The 14,396-nt window shown below is 45.5% G+C and overlaps 1 pseudogene; it reads right to left on the bottom strand.

Moving 5' to 3' along the window:
• Positions 1 to 4,259: 4,259 nt before the first annotated feature.
• Positions 4,260 to 11,224, bottom strand: LOC133890413 (premnaspirodiene oxygenase-like; annotated as a pseudogene).
• Positions 11,225 to 14,396: the final 3,172 nt, after the last annotated feature.

Genomic DNA, 14,396 nt, shown 5'->3' with positions numbered 1-14,396 from the left:
TAAAACCAATTTTTCTAGTCTTCTTATGACTTGTTCTAGCTAGGAAAAATGTTTTCCTACATTTAAAGTATATTTTCATGGTATTTCATCATTTGCACCTTGTGGCTTATATTGTTGCATTTCATTTATGCTTATCATTGCACACGTTATGTTTCTTAGAACACGCCGATCCGTCGATCCTGGAGACCGAGGTCGATCCCGAGGTGCCGCACCTTTGTGAACCAGTGCATCAAGACAAGCAACTAACATATTTCACCCATGTCAAATTTGGAAGTCTCAATTGATGAATATGCTTATGTATGTATGCATGTGTCGGGTACCCTTGGGTAGAACCTATGCCGATTGCATCTTTCTACCTTGGTCAATTATTCAAGTAATTTCTTTGTAGCCTAAAGATTGTGTTATGTCTAGGTACAAGTACGATATACATGCTTAGCAATGCTTAGGTCTTTCGGTAGAAGTCGAACGACGGTGTTTTCTGTTGTTCGTGAGTATAGGGATTACTATTGATTACAAATACATGCTGTTGGTGAGGTGGTTGGTGAGTGATGAGTATGAGACGAGATGTGAGCGGTGTTAGGGGTGTCATCTGCCTCGGTGGAAAGTCCAGGGGGCAGGTCAGGAGAGGAAACCCGAGCACCATAGACCGCTTGAATCGTTTAAGGCCGTCCGTCGGTACCGTTGGCTTTAGCACTAACCTTACTCACCACATGCCGATCTAATGGTAAGGCGAGCCGAATACCTTCGCAGCTGTGACTTTGTGGGCGTGAACATCGACGGTGTGAGCGGGCGGGCTTGTAAGCGGTACTAGTTTACTCTAGGAGTCGTTCATCTTGGGAGATTGGTCTCCTCACCTAGACACTAGTTGTCTTGATCACAAGACCGGTTGATAATATCTAATAACAACCTTGACTCCTTGCCGATCAACATCACAGTAGTAGTAATTTCTCTATTGGTATCCACATATTTAGGAAGGGAGGATTTTATTGATTAAGGCATAATATCCTTACAAATAAAAGGTTTGATGAAATCCGAAACATTGTATAAAGACACGACACACTCCTTACAACTCTTGGCTCGATGAGCAAGTTCATGAGCAATTTTGTTACTAGACCTCCCTATTTTCTTGACATCAAAGTTCACAAGAGCATTGCCCTCACTTCGTGCTTCAGCAATAATATGAGCCACCAGCGACTGATTCGGCAAGAGATAGCAGATCTTGGCGACCACGTTTGAGCAGTCTGATTCAAGGATGATTAGCACATCGAACCATTGGGCAGCCGTGTGAATGCCTTCATGACATGCAATCGCCTATGCTTCTTTGGCTTCCCTACGATTGAAAAGCACAAGCTAGGACATTAGTTTCGGCTGGCCCTCTGAATCACGAATGATCACTCTAATCCCGATAGCTCTTGAAACCGGCGAGAAAGTACCATCAGCATTGATTTTTAAGTGCCCAACTGAAGGAGAAGCCCAGGACCCCTCATACACATAAGGTGGTCTAGCATTGTCACTCATGGTCTGTACCGATTTAAACATTTGCGATCTACCTTTGCATTCCCCTGAAACTTTGCATTACCGGGCAGTGGAAAGGGCCTCCAAGTATTTCGTCAGAAAAGCAATTGACCCATCAATACTGATTGTCTTGCCTGCCATAAGCACTCCTTTCCGAGTAGTCCAGGCCCTCCAGCAAACCATGAAGAGGTTTTGCAGTACCTATTTTGGATATTTATGGATCAACATCAACATCCATTCATGAGACCTGCTGTTCAGATCTGTCTCCAATGGCATAAGCCAATGTATGCGCATTGCTTCTCTCAGGGCCTTTGCATGTGGGCATTCAATTACAGCATGTAATTATTCTTCAATTGGGAAGCCACAAATCATGCGATTCTATAAAGGTTCCAAGTGTCATATGTGCCTTTTTTTTTGCCTTGTTGGTAAACCATTGTTGATGAGCTTCCAGAGAAACACACATACTTTTGGAGAGACTTCAGCCTGCCAAACTGACTTCCACAACTTTGTATCTCCATTTGGGTCAGAACTGGTAGTCGGAAGACCCATCATATGTTCCTTAATGAGGGCCAGTTTGTATGCACTACGAACAGAGAAGAAACCATCGTGTTGTCCAACTTCAAGAAGTTCGATCTTTAGTATTTCAAAAACATTAGAAGCATAGAAATACCTTCTCAAAGTAGTTTCATCCCAACTATTTGTCCTTGAGCTGATGAGGTGTTCAACCTGCTATAGTCTGCATCTCGCTATAGTTCCAATAGGCCTCATAGCAAAGGTCAAGAAATCCAATTGTGTCTCCAGATGGACGTGCTAGCACCATTCCTAATCCTCGATACAACACCCAAATTTCAAGAGATCAAGGCCAAATTCAATCGTTCGCCGAGTGGCCGACGCATCCTCGACAAAGACTGTATCAAGAAGGTTTCCTTGAGGGAAGTATTTTGCTTTCGGAATTTGTGTACGCAGATTGTTAGGGTAGATAAGCAGCCTCCAAACTTGACGAGCTAAAAGAGCCTGGTTAAATAGCATGAGGTCCTTGAATCCTAGTCCACCGGTTGACTTTGGCAGGATCATTTTCTCCCAGGCCACCTAGTAGACCTTGCGCCGTCCTTTTTCTGCTCAACACCAAAAGGCACGAATGCGCTTCATGAGTGAGTCACACATAGACAGAGGTACTTTAAAAACACTCATGCAGTACATAGGGAGATCTTGAGTAATTGAGTTGATGAAGACCTCTTTGGCACTAGCTGACAACTCTCTCTCTTTCCATGTTGCAACTCTTTTCAGTAATCGATCTTCAAAGGGTTGGAACACTTCTCTTTCATGTGGCCATTTGGAGTAGGCAAACCCAGGTACTTAGGCTCAAAATCAACTCTTTGAACATCAAGGATACTATGAACCTCTTGCATGATTTCAGGCGGGAGATTTTACTAGTAAACTGTTGGCGGAAGACGAAACGTCTTTTGCAAACAAGGTGCGGCGAGAGCCTCGTCTAGAGAGGAGATTCAAGCTTGGAGAAGATGTCGAGAGGCAGGATAAAACCAAATGTATTGATCGTAAAAAGACATCTCTCCCTTGGCATGATAGCCATGGTCGGGTATTTATCGTGCTATCTGAGGCGTGGCATAGAAGTTGTTACTATGTAACAAGGACTTAGGACTGACCGGGTTACATGGTCTGGGCCTAGGTGAAATACTTTTAACCCTGTCTAGAAAATATTATCTACTATGGTAGGGTAAGGATATCAAGTGGTAGTATACTTGGTCAATCTCTGAATGCGGTGCCGACCCTATCCTATGTGTCAAACTGGTTGCCAAAGTGACCGATATTTAATGTTGGTTACTTCATAGCAGGAGAATGATGATCGATAGACTCCCGTTGGCTAATCTTCATGGGGACTTGATGACTTCTCTTCCTTCCATGCTTCGAGGGCTGGCAGGCTCCAGGGTAACTCCAGAGTCTAAGAGCTCTGAGGGCCTCGTAGGTCTGGGGCCCATGAGCTAATGCCAGCAAAGGGCGCGATACTAAGCCGGTTGTCAATTGTGGCACTTGTATTGCAATCAACTGCCGGTCACTTTGTGCTAGACCAATTGCAGTGAGTGTTCTACTCCTATTGAGATTCTCTGCAAAGGCCAGCTGCTTCCCCCGTCTTGAGAGGCAGTGACCTAAGGAGCCTCATGATCTCTAGAAGCTTGAGTCTTGGCAGAGAGTCTGGAGCCCTACGGCTTTAAAAGAGCTCCTGATAGTGACTCCCTAGTAATGCCCGTTGTCTAGGGCATTTTCCCCAACATAAATCCAATCCAACCAAACTTATTAGGTTTATCAACCCGCTTCCACCCATCCAAAATAAACCCAATAGTCAGCCCAACTAAGAAACTCATTTTTAATCCAATCCATTAGCTGGCCTATTCCTAGATCTTGCAGTTCTAGCCCCTATCCAAGAGCATCTTCTTGTTTTGTCTGGGGTGAGGTTGGTGTTTTGTTTCATGATATATACTTTCATGAGTGTTGTTATTCTACAGCTAGCTCCAATGATACTTGTAGTTGTTTGTGTCGTGTAAGTTCTTATCAATTTCACTGAACAAGTTGGAAGCAAAGTAACGGTTAATTAAATCACAACAGTGTGATCATGCACATGCGGCTAATCAAATCACAACAACGTGATGATGCACATGCTCGATTACATGGACAAGACAGTAATGGAGACCTGAAGAAAAAGAACAAGCCAACAAATACAAGTCCATCTATTCCCCTCCCAACGGCACACGGATCGTAGGGATGAGCAAGAGGTTAGAGAGTCGACGGGTCGTGATTCCCAGCATCTTCGTCATGTCCAGTTCATCGGGCTCCATCCCGTCCGGTAACATCCAATCAAAGTGGTACAGAAGGCAAGCGAGCGCGAGGTCTATGTTCACCAACCCAAATGCTATGTCAAGGCACATCCGTCTATCCGCGCCAAAAAGGATGAACTTGAAGTCCATCCCTTTGTAGTCAACACTGCTATTCTCGAACCGCTCCAGCGTGAATTCCTCCTATGAGTCCCAGTGCCTCGGGTCCCTACCGATGGCCCTCACATTGACAAGTACCATCGCCCCCATCGGGACATTGAATTTGAGGACTCAGCATTGGCTCCGATGTTCCAGAGGAACCAGCAACGACACCAGAGGGTGCAGCTGGAGCGCCTCCTTGATGACAAGCGGCTTGTAATGTAGATCACTCAGGATATTCTCCGTGATGATCTCTTGCCCTTCGAGGACACGCAGTACCTCATCCTGCGCCTTACGTATCACTGTCAAGTTCCTCATGAGCTTTGCCATGATCCACTAGAGCATGGTCGCCGACGTCTCGCTGCTTCCCCCTAAGATATCCTTTAGGACTCAGAAAAGATGAACCGCAGTTTGCACAAATATGTATTTTTTTCTCATGATTTTTTGTTGAAGAGAAATCTTATAATGATCACAACCTTGATGTTGTCCATGGTGAGGGGTGGATCCAGCTCATCGTCCCTCTGTATCCTCAAGAGCACTTGGAGCAAGTCCTCCTTGTTACCGGGAGTGCCTCTGCTATTTGGTGCTCCTGAATGATAGCGCCGATGAACGCCATCATGTCTTGGTGCTGGCGCTTCATCAGGTGCAGTGTCTGGCTGATGATAATCGCCAAGCATGAGGAGGGGAAGAGGTCCGACAAGCTATGCATGGGCATCTTTAGCCGCTGCTCTAGCAGCTGCAAGAATGTCTCCCTACCCCTAAACCTACTACCGATGATTGCACGCATCGATGCATCTGCCACGTACACGGATATCATCTTGGTCAGGTTCACCGTCTGCCCCGGCGAGGCCGACGCCACAGACTGAAGGAGCCAGCAGACCTCCTCCTCGCGTACGGCCCTGAACAACCGAACACGGCGCGCGCAGAATAGCTCTATGGTGTAGATCCTGCGGAACTGCCTCCACCCTTCGCCGTAGGGTGCAAACACGAGGTTGTAGCTTTCCTCGCCGAGCAGGATCTTGCCCATCAGGCAGATGGGTGCAGGGATGCCAGGAAGACAGCGACACAATGCCACTTCTTAAGACAAGCAAGGATCAGATGGAGGCGAAATGGCCAAGGAGAAGCTCATGTGTGGCCAAGCCCAACAGCAAGCTGTGTGGGCCAGAGTGGGTTTAGGTGTTAGTCATCTATAAATACTAGAGAACTGTGTTGAGGGAGTCATGACGATTATTGTAATGACCTCTATTATCTAATCATACCTCTATCGTCCCTCCAGATCTGTTCTGTCTCATTCTGTTCTTCTTCTTCTCCAAGTTGTTCTCTCTTCTCTGTCCATGCCTCTGGTTCGAGAGCCCGTGTGAGCGTGTGCTAACAACTGGTATCAGATTCGTGATCCTAGAGCCCCATGACCACCAACGCAAGCACGACACCATGGATCGATGATGAAGCTCCTCCTCGATGAACTTTACAAGCGCATCAAGGACATTGACGCCAAGTGGGACAAGCGCTTGACCGAGATGAAGCAGAAGAAGGATGAGCGCGTTGGTGACCTCGAAGTCATGATGGCCTCTCTGGAAACGTGTAAGCCCTAGATCGAGTCCGTCATCAGTGATGGGAAGTTGGAGGTTGGTAAACTCAACAAGTACTATGAGTTTCTAGTGAGCGAACTTGTTATGGATTCCACCGGTCTTCTCAGGCTCTCTGAGTCGGTTGCGGCTACCTCACCTGCCGGGAAACCAACCGATGGCCCCGATGGGCACCGCGATGAGAAATTCCACTGGGAGCATGTGTTTGGGTCTGTGATTACCCTCTCACACCTCATGGTCAAGGGTGTGTCCGAATCTCCATCTCCTCTTCCACCTCGATTCAATTCTATGCTGCACTCGCAATAAGTTGGTCATCCATTTTTCCAATCTGTGAGTGTTGGGGGCAAATTGCCTAAAGTTCATTTTCCTCAATTTGACGGTGAGAATCCCAAATTATGGTAGAGTAGATGTGAGTTTATTTTGTGCTCTATTATGTTGATCCTTCGTTATGGATTAAACTTGCCACTATTCACTTTACGGGTACAATTGCTAGGTGGTTGCAGTCAGCAGAGCCTCACATTTTGGCGGCTACTTGGCATGACTTGTGTACCATGATCCATGAACGCTTGGTAAACATTAGCATGAATCCTTAATTTGGCAGATGTTTCACATTAAGCAGACAGCTTCAGTAACAGAATATGTTGATAAGTTTTCTCAGTTGGTTGATCAGTTAGAAGCTTATTATTCTGTTACTGATCCCCTTCATTATACTATGCGTTTTGTTAATGGCTTGAAGGATGAAATCAAAGATTAGTAGCAGTTCAACGCCCTTCCGATTTGGACACTACTTGCACTCTTGCCTTGTTGCAGGAAGAGGTCGCAGATCAAGGCAGGCGTTGTGATTTTAGGAAACTGAATCCTTATGAGCCAACCAAGCAGTTTTCCAAGAATCCCGTACCACTACCTCCTCCTCCACGGTATGATAAGCAGTTTCCTCTACCTTCACCACCTGATACTACTAATCCTGAGATTGCTAGAGGTGCTAATGCTAATGAGAAGTTGATCGTATTGAGAAATTATCACCGTGCCAAGGGGTTATGCCATACTTGTGGAGATAAGTGGAATATAGACCATAAGTGTTCCAATGCTGTGCAGTTGCATGTAGTGCAGAAATTATGAGAATTGTTTCAATTGGAAGATGCTGAACATTCTTTTACACCAGTGGGCTTGCAGTTTGAGGATCAAATCTTTATGGCTATCTCGAAGGAGGCTCTATAAGGGGTGAAGGTCCAAGCACAATGCGTTTTATGAGCAAGATTCAGCTACTGGACATACTCATTTTGGTTGATTTTGGGAGTTCTCATACCTTTCTCAATTTTAAAGTGGCTGCTCAACTCTCTGGTACTTCTCCACTGCCGAGTACAATTCAGGTTAGAGTGGTTAATGGTGATATACTTATGTGTGATTCTCAATACTGCAATGCTACCTGGTATGTGCAGCAATATACTTTCTAGTCCAATTTAAAGATTCTGGCACTACCCTGCTATGACTTAATCCTAGGTATGGGTTGGTTAGAATCATATAGTCCTATGAAGGCTCATTGGGGTCTTAAATGGATGGCCATTCCTTACCAAGGTCATACAGTGCTCTTGCAAGGCATTCTTCCTGAATTATCTGAAGGTACTCTAGTGCAGTTGTGTCATGTCGACTCAGTAGAGTCTACCACTACTACATACCAATTGCCACCTAAGATTGAGTCCTTACTCACTGAATTTCCTGAAGTTTTTGCTCCACCATTTGAGTTGCCACCTCGTAGGTCTTTTATCATACTATTCCATTGATACTAGGAGCTAGACCTGTGTCTATTCGACCCTATATGTATGCACCAGCCATCAAAGATGAAATTGACAAATAGGTGTCTGAAATGTTGCATAATGGAGTGATTCAGCATAGAAACAACACATTTTCTTCTCTTGCCCTATTAGTCAAGAAGAGGGATAAGACTTGACGATTTTGTGTTGATTATAGGCATTTGAATGCTCTTACTGTTAAAGGCAAATACCCTATCCCCATTATTGAGGACTATTGGATGAATTAGATCATGCTAGTTGGTTTTCCGGTCTTAATTTGTGAGCTGCGTATCATCAGATCAGGCTGCAACCTGGAGAGGAATTCAAAACTGTCTTTCAAACTCATGGTGGGAATTATGAATTTAGGGTGATGGCTTTTGGGTTGACTGGAGCCCTTGCCACATTTCAAAAAGCTATGAATGATTCACTAGCTACTCTCCTCTGAAAAAGTGTCTTGGTTTTCTTTGATGATATTTTGGTTTATGGTAACATATATGAAGAACATATCCTACATTTGAAGCTGGTCTTACAAATTTTGGCCCAAGATCATTGGAAGGCGAAATTTTCTAAATGCTCTTTTGCCAAAAGATCTATTGCATATTTAGGACACATTATCAGTGCTCAGGGTGTAGCTACTGATCCACCAAAATTGCTGTAATAGTAGATTGGCTAATTCCTACCAATGTTAAGGAAGTTAGAAGTTTTTTAGGATTGGCAGGCTACTATAGAAAGTTGTTAAACATTTTGGCATCATTAGTAAGCCATTGAAAATTTTGTTAAATAAGAATGTGATGTTCATTTGGACACGAGAGCATGCTATGGCATTTCAGACCTTGAAAATGCTCCGACCCAAGCCCCAGTTTTAGCCCTTCCAAATTTCTTCAAGTGTTTTTGTATTGAAACTGATGCTTATGCAAATGGAGTGGGTGCTATTTTGATGTAGAATGGATATCCTCTAGCTTATATTAGCAAGGCTTTGGGGCCCAAAACTGCTGGATTATCAACTTATGAAAAAGAATATTTAGCTATCTTGATTGCTATAGACCATTAGAGAGCATGCTTACAACATGCTGAATTTATCATCCATACTGATCAGAAAAGCTTGGTCCACCTTTGGTCAAAGGTTGAATACACCTTGGCAAAAGAAAGTATTCACTAAGCTCTTGGGTCTTCAATATAAAATAGTGTACAAGAAGGGGTCAAATAATAGAGTGGCTGATGGTTTGTCTCGAAGACCTTCTGAGCAGCTAGCTTATTTATCTATTTCTTCCTGTGCACCTCAATTGTTGCACCACGTGATTGACAGTTATCAAATTGATGATCATGCAAAATAGATGATCTCTAAATTGGTAGTATCTTCTATAGTTGTTCCTCATTTCACCTATAATAATGGACTCATGAGGCACAAGGACAGAATTTAGGTAGGATCCAATACTTATTGTAGATTTTCACTCAAGTGCTTTGGGAGGCTATTCTGGTGTTCGTGTCACATATAGGAAGCTGAAACAGTTGTTTGCATGGAGAGCTATGAAATTCGATGTTCATGCTTTTGTGTCCTCTTGCTTTACTTGTCAATAAGCTAAGCCTGACAGATGCAAACTGCCTGGGTTATTACAACACTTGCCTGTTCCTACTGCATCATGGTAGATCATTTTGTTGGATTTTGGATGGACTACCTAGGTCCGATACTGCTAACACTATTCTTGTGGTTGTGGATAATTTCTCTAAGTATGCACATTTCCTACCATTATGTCATCCATTCACAACTGCATCTGTGACAAAAAAATATTTCTCAACAACATATACAAGCTTCATGGTATGCCTATGTCTATCATATCTGATTGAGATAGAGTTTTTACTAGCCATTTCTGGAAAGAATTATTTAGATTGGCTGATGTGCAATTGAGAATGTCTTCTTCATACCATCTCCAATCTAATGGGTAGACCGAAAGAGTTAATCAGTGTTTGGAGACTTTTCTTTGTTGCTTTGTTCATGCATGTCCTAAGCACTGGATTCACTGTTTAGCATTGGCCGAATACTGGTATAATACCTGTTTTCACTTAGCTTTAGGTAGATCACCGTTTGAAGTATTATATGGCTATAACCCTAGACATTTTGGCATCACACCTGCAGATTCTTGTCATGTATCTCATCTGGATAATTTGCTTGAAGATAGGTCTGTTACGACTAGATTGATCCAGCAACATCTCCAAAGGGCTCAACTGTGAATGAAGAAGCAGGCTGATAAGAATCGTTCCGAAAGGACCTTTGCAGTAGGAGATTATGTCTTTCTCAAACTGCAACCTTATGTCCAATCTTCTTTAGCACCTCGAGCTAATCAAAAGCTTGCTTGCAAGTTCTTTGGTCCCTTTCAAGTGACTGGTCGCATTGGATCAGTGGCTTACAAGTTAATGCTACATGCTTCAAGCTCTATTCATCTAATCTTTCATGTATCTCAATTGAAGAAACTGTGGGGCTGCACTAACAAGTCACTCCTGCCATTCCTCCTCATCTGGATGTGTTGCAAGTGCCTAAGCAAATTCTGCAAAAGAGGATGATCACTAAAGGAGTCCAGTGGGTGACTCAAGTACTGATCAAGTGGTCCAATTTGCCGAGGTCTTTTGCTACTTGGGAGAATCTAGAAGCATTGAAGCAACAATTGCCTGATGCTCCTGCTTGGAGACAAGCAAGATTTCAAGAGAGGGGATTGTCAGGGACGCCGAGAAGACGACACCACTTCTTGAGACAAGCAAGGATCAGCTTGCGTGTGGCCAAGCCCAACAGCAAACTGTGTGGGCCAGAGTGAGTTTAGGTATGAGTCATCTATAAATACTAGAGAACTATGTTGAACGAGTCATGATGATTATCGTAATGACCTCTATTATCTAATCATACCTTTGTCCTCCCTCCAGCTCTGTTCCGTCTCCTTCTATTCTTCTTCTTCTCCAAGTTGTTCTCTCTTCTTTGTCCATGCCTCTAGTTCAAGAGCCCACATGAGCGTGTGCTAACAACAGGCCACGTAGCAAAGGCGAGGTCATGGGTCCTCATAACCTCGCACACCATGTCGGCCAAGGAGACGACAACGACCGGGAGCTTGTCGAGCCAGAGCAGCAAGAGCGGGTCATGGTGTTGTGCGAGGTCGCGCATTGCGCGATGTGGGAGCGCATTCACGAGGTGGTGGATGTGGCTGATGACCGGGAGCGCCCACGGCGATGGAGGGAGCTTGCCGCTAGCATGCACGTGCGACGAACGTTGGAAGTAGAGGAATGGGAAGCGGATGAATAGAGGAAGCAAGAGCATGTAGAGTGGAAGGTCAGCCATGGCGATTTGCATGTGGTTAGCTTTAGAGATTCAAGTGTACATTTAGTTTGTACTTGGAGTGTCTTGTATTTGCACTACAACGGTGCACTGGTGCAGTATTATAATCTGATCTTTATACTACTTGAGATCGATAACTGTGTTCACAGGGCAATCCTTAGGGCCCTCACGTTGCACAGCTAGGGCGACTCGGGGGATACGACCTCGCCATTTCCTTCTGACGGTGGCGGTGGCTGTCAGCGGCGGAGTCAAGTGGCCTCTACCACGACCTTCCTTCCTTCCTTTCTTTTCATCTAGGTTCCAAAGGCAGCGGTCGTGCGGTGGCAGGCTCCTCTTTGGCTTGGCGCTGACCAGATCGATGCGTGGGTGGCCGGATGTACACATCATTAAGTTCGTGCCTGGATCTGCACGAGAGAATGCAGATCTGAGCGACGGCATATGGATCTTCTGCTCCACCTCTCCGTTGCTCCTGGATTCGCGTGGTGACATCTGAATCTACTTGTCTTGACCTACGATGGGACGACCCGCGTGGGAGGCTAGCTTCTACGTGTCGCTACCTGGTTCTGTCTGGTGGCATGCATGGGTGGCTAGGCTCCCTCACCCGCAACGGTACGTGGGGGGCTCGGCGATATGTGGAAGCCTAACAAGGAGATCCTTAAGCATGACCGAGCGCGGTTGGTAGAGCTACTACTTCCTGTGTTGTGGGATGCCCTTGAGGAGCACGAGTACATGGATGCCGAGATCGAGGTGCGTATCAAGGAGGCGAACATGGTTGCTGAGGTTGAGGTAGCAGTGTCGGTCGCTGGTCGTGATGCGGCGTGCTTTCAGTCACAAAGTGCCACTGACGCGGTCAACTTCCTATCGGTCGTGCGCAAATTACAGCTTTTGTAGTTGCAGTGGTTGGGGATGCATCCATGCTTGGTGTTGCATTCATTTGATGGGTGCATCCGAGGGAGGCCCTTGTTCGTGGAGGATGTCGCGGACATGCTCCTGCTCGGGGTGACGTGCACATGAGGATAACGCGCTGTCGTGGCCATCAATGAAGCGGGTGCTGCAGCTTCTCGCCCAATATGACCGCACCTCTGGTGTGGTCGGTGTGGTGGTTCCGCATGAAGTGGGTGCCTGGATGACCTTTTCTTGGGTGGAGGCGGCGGCTGCGGTCGGGTGTCCACGCTCCACCTACTTGATGGCCACCTAATGTGGGCAACCGCTGTTATGAAGATTGATGCGTCGACACGCCTTGCAATATTCTACCGTTCTCCATTGTAGTGCCAGTCGCCGGCAAGAAGTGAATAAGACTTGGATTTAAGGCATGTTTTTTTCCTTGCGCCAATCGTGGTTTCGCTGTGATGCTACTGTCTTGTGCCATCATCATGAGTCATGCCATTCTAATGTTGAGGTTTGGAGGGCCTAACAGTGTGTGCTTGCCTTGGTTCATTCTGACCATGGCGTAGCTTGTGATTCATCGTGCCACTGCTTCCATTCTTCTCTCTCAAACTTTGTGCAATGGTGATCCTCCGCAATGCCTAGCCCACTTCCGAGCTTGAAGCATCAGTGTATCAAATGGCTTAGGTCTGGTGGCCTGATTCACAACATTTTTGGACACATCATCGCCTCCCTTTGCTTGTATGTCAGCTTTCCTCGCTTATGACATGCTGAGGTCGATGATTAGAGGACCTAGCAGTGTGTGCTCGTTGTGGTTTCTTCTGACCATGGTGTAGCTTGTGATTCATCATGCTACTACTTCTATTCTTCTCTCTCAAGCTTCGTGCGATGGTGATCCTCTGTAGTGTCTAGCCTTCCTCCAATCTCAAAGCTTCAATGTGTCAGATGGCTTCAGGCTGGCATTGGATAGGCTGGCGGCAATGGTGCATCGGTCCTTCTAGCGTGCTTGAGGTGTGTCTTTGGCGACTATGCTGGTGGCACAACCATATTTTGGGCCCTCTTCGACCTTGATGGGTGAAGGAGCACCGGGTGAAAGCCCTGTTTGTCTTCCTGTCGATGTCGGCGTCGACAATGCCCTCGAGCGTTGTTCCCTCCATGGAGGTGTTGCTATGGTGCTCCTTGTTCACCCCAGGAGGCTCTCCGGGTGAAAACCCTTTTCTAGTTATTGGAAAGGAAACGATGGCATTTTTTACGGCGTTCCGTCTTTGGAGGCGTCGCCTGGGCGTTGCCTCCTCCACGTCCGCGGGTGGTAGGCGGCTTTGCTCTGGTTATCATTTGCTCTATGGAGATATGGACCATCTCCGGCCTAGTTTAGCTAGGTAGTTGGTCAAGGGTTTTGGGTTGTTGTTGCGGTGCACTTGCTCTAGTTTAGCTAGACAGCCTTTGCCCGTTATGTTATGGTTTTAGCTCGGTTTTCCCTTAATCAACCGAGCAACCTAACCCGTCAGGCTTTTCTTCTTATTAATACAATGTGCAGTTCTCCTGCCGATTCGGTTAAAAAAAGATAATTGTGTTCACTTAATCTATTGGTATCGATCACATGCAGGCTCCTCAAGCGTAGGCTTAGGGAAATGAGGAGGAATGGCCACACAGAGTATGAGGCACGGCTGACCACATTGGTGCTTGTCGGAGGCTGACCTAACTGGTGCAGAACACGCTATTGATTCCATGTGAGGTACGTCACCGGCAATATATCTGGTGGCTAGGGCCAGAGCTAGGTAGAGTTAGGGTTGCGCATTGGCACTCGGGTAAATAAAAAATTTAGTAGCAATTGTCTTATATTTACCATATGTATACCAGGGTAAATTAAGTTCTGATAACAATACTATCTTTAGATTGTATATTTGGTACCACTATCATTTAAGTTCTAACTCTGGGCTGTGGGAGAGCGGTAGTGATCGACTTGCTGCGATATGCAGAGGGTGTGGTGGGCCAAAATTTTGGTCCGTTTACCTCGGGCGAGTTTTATATGTTCACCAGATCAATTACCACGACGAATTGGGTTAGGCTAGGACACCTAACTGGCCCACCTATTGGGGCTAATTTTGTGACAAAGTTGGTGGAGACTACAAGTGTTTGTCTGCCTTTGTGGAATCGAGCTTTTTTTAGTTTTATATTTCAAAATAAAAAATTATAAAAGTAGGCATCCATTTAAACAATTATAAAAATAGGCAATTGTCACCTGTGCCCATCCAACAGGCAATAGATTTTAAAAAATAAACTCGTCGTCCTTCCAACTGGCGGCAATTTAAAA

This window comes from Phragmites australis, chromosome 14, assembly GCF_958298935.1.
Source record: "Phragmites australis chromosome 14, lpPhrAust1.1, whole genome shotgun sequence".
Classification (NCBI taxonomy): domain Eukaryota; kingdom Viridiplantae; phylum Streptophyta; class Magnoliopsida; order Poales; family Poaceae; genus Phragmites; species Phragmites australis.
This window is presented reverse-complemented; position numbering and strand designations above follow the sequence as displayed.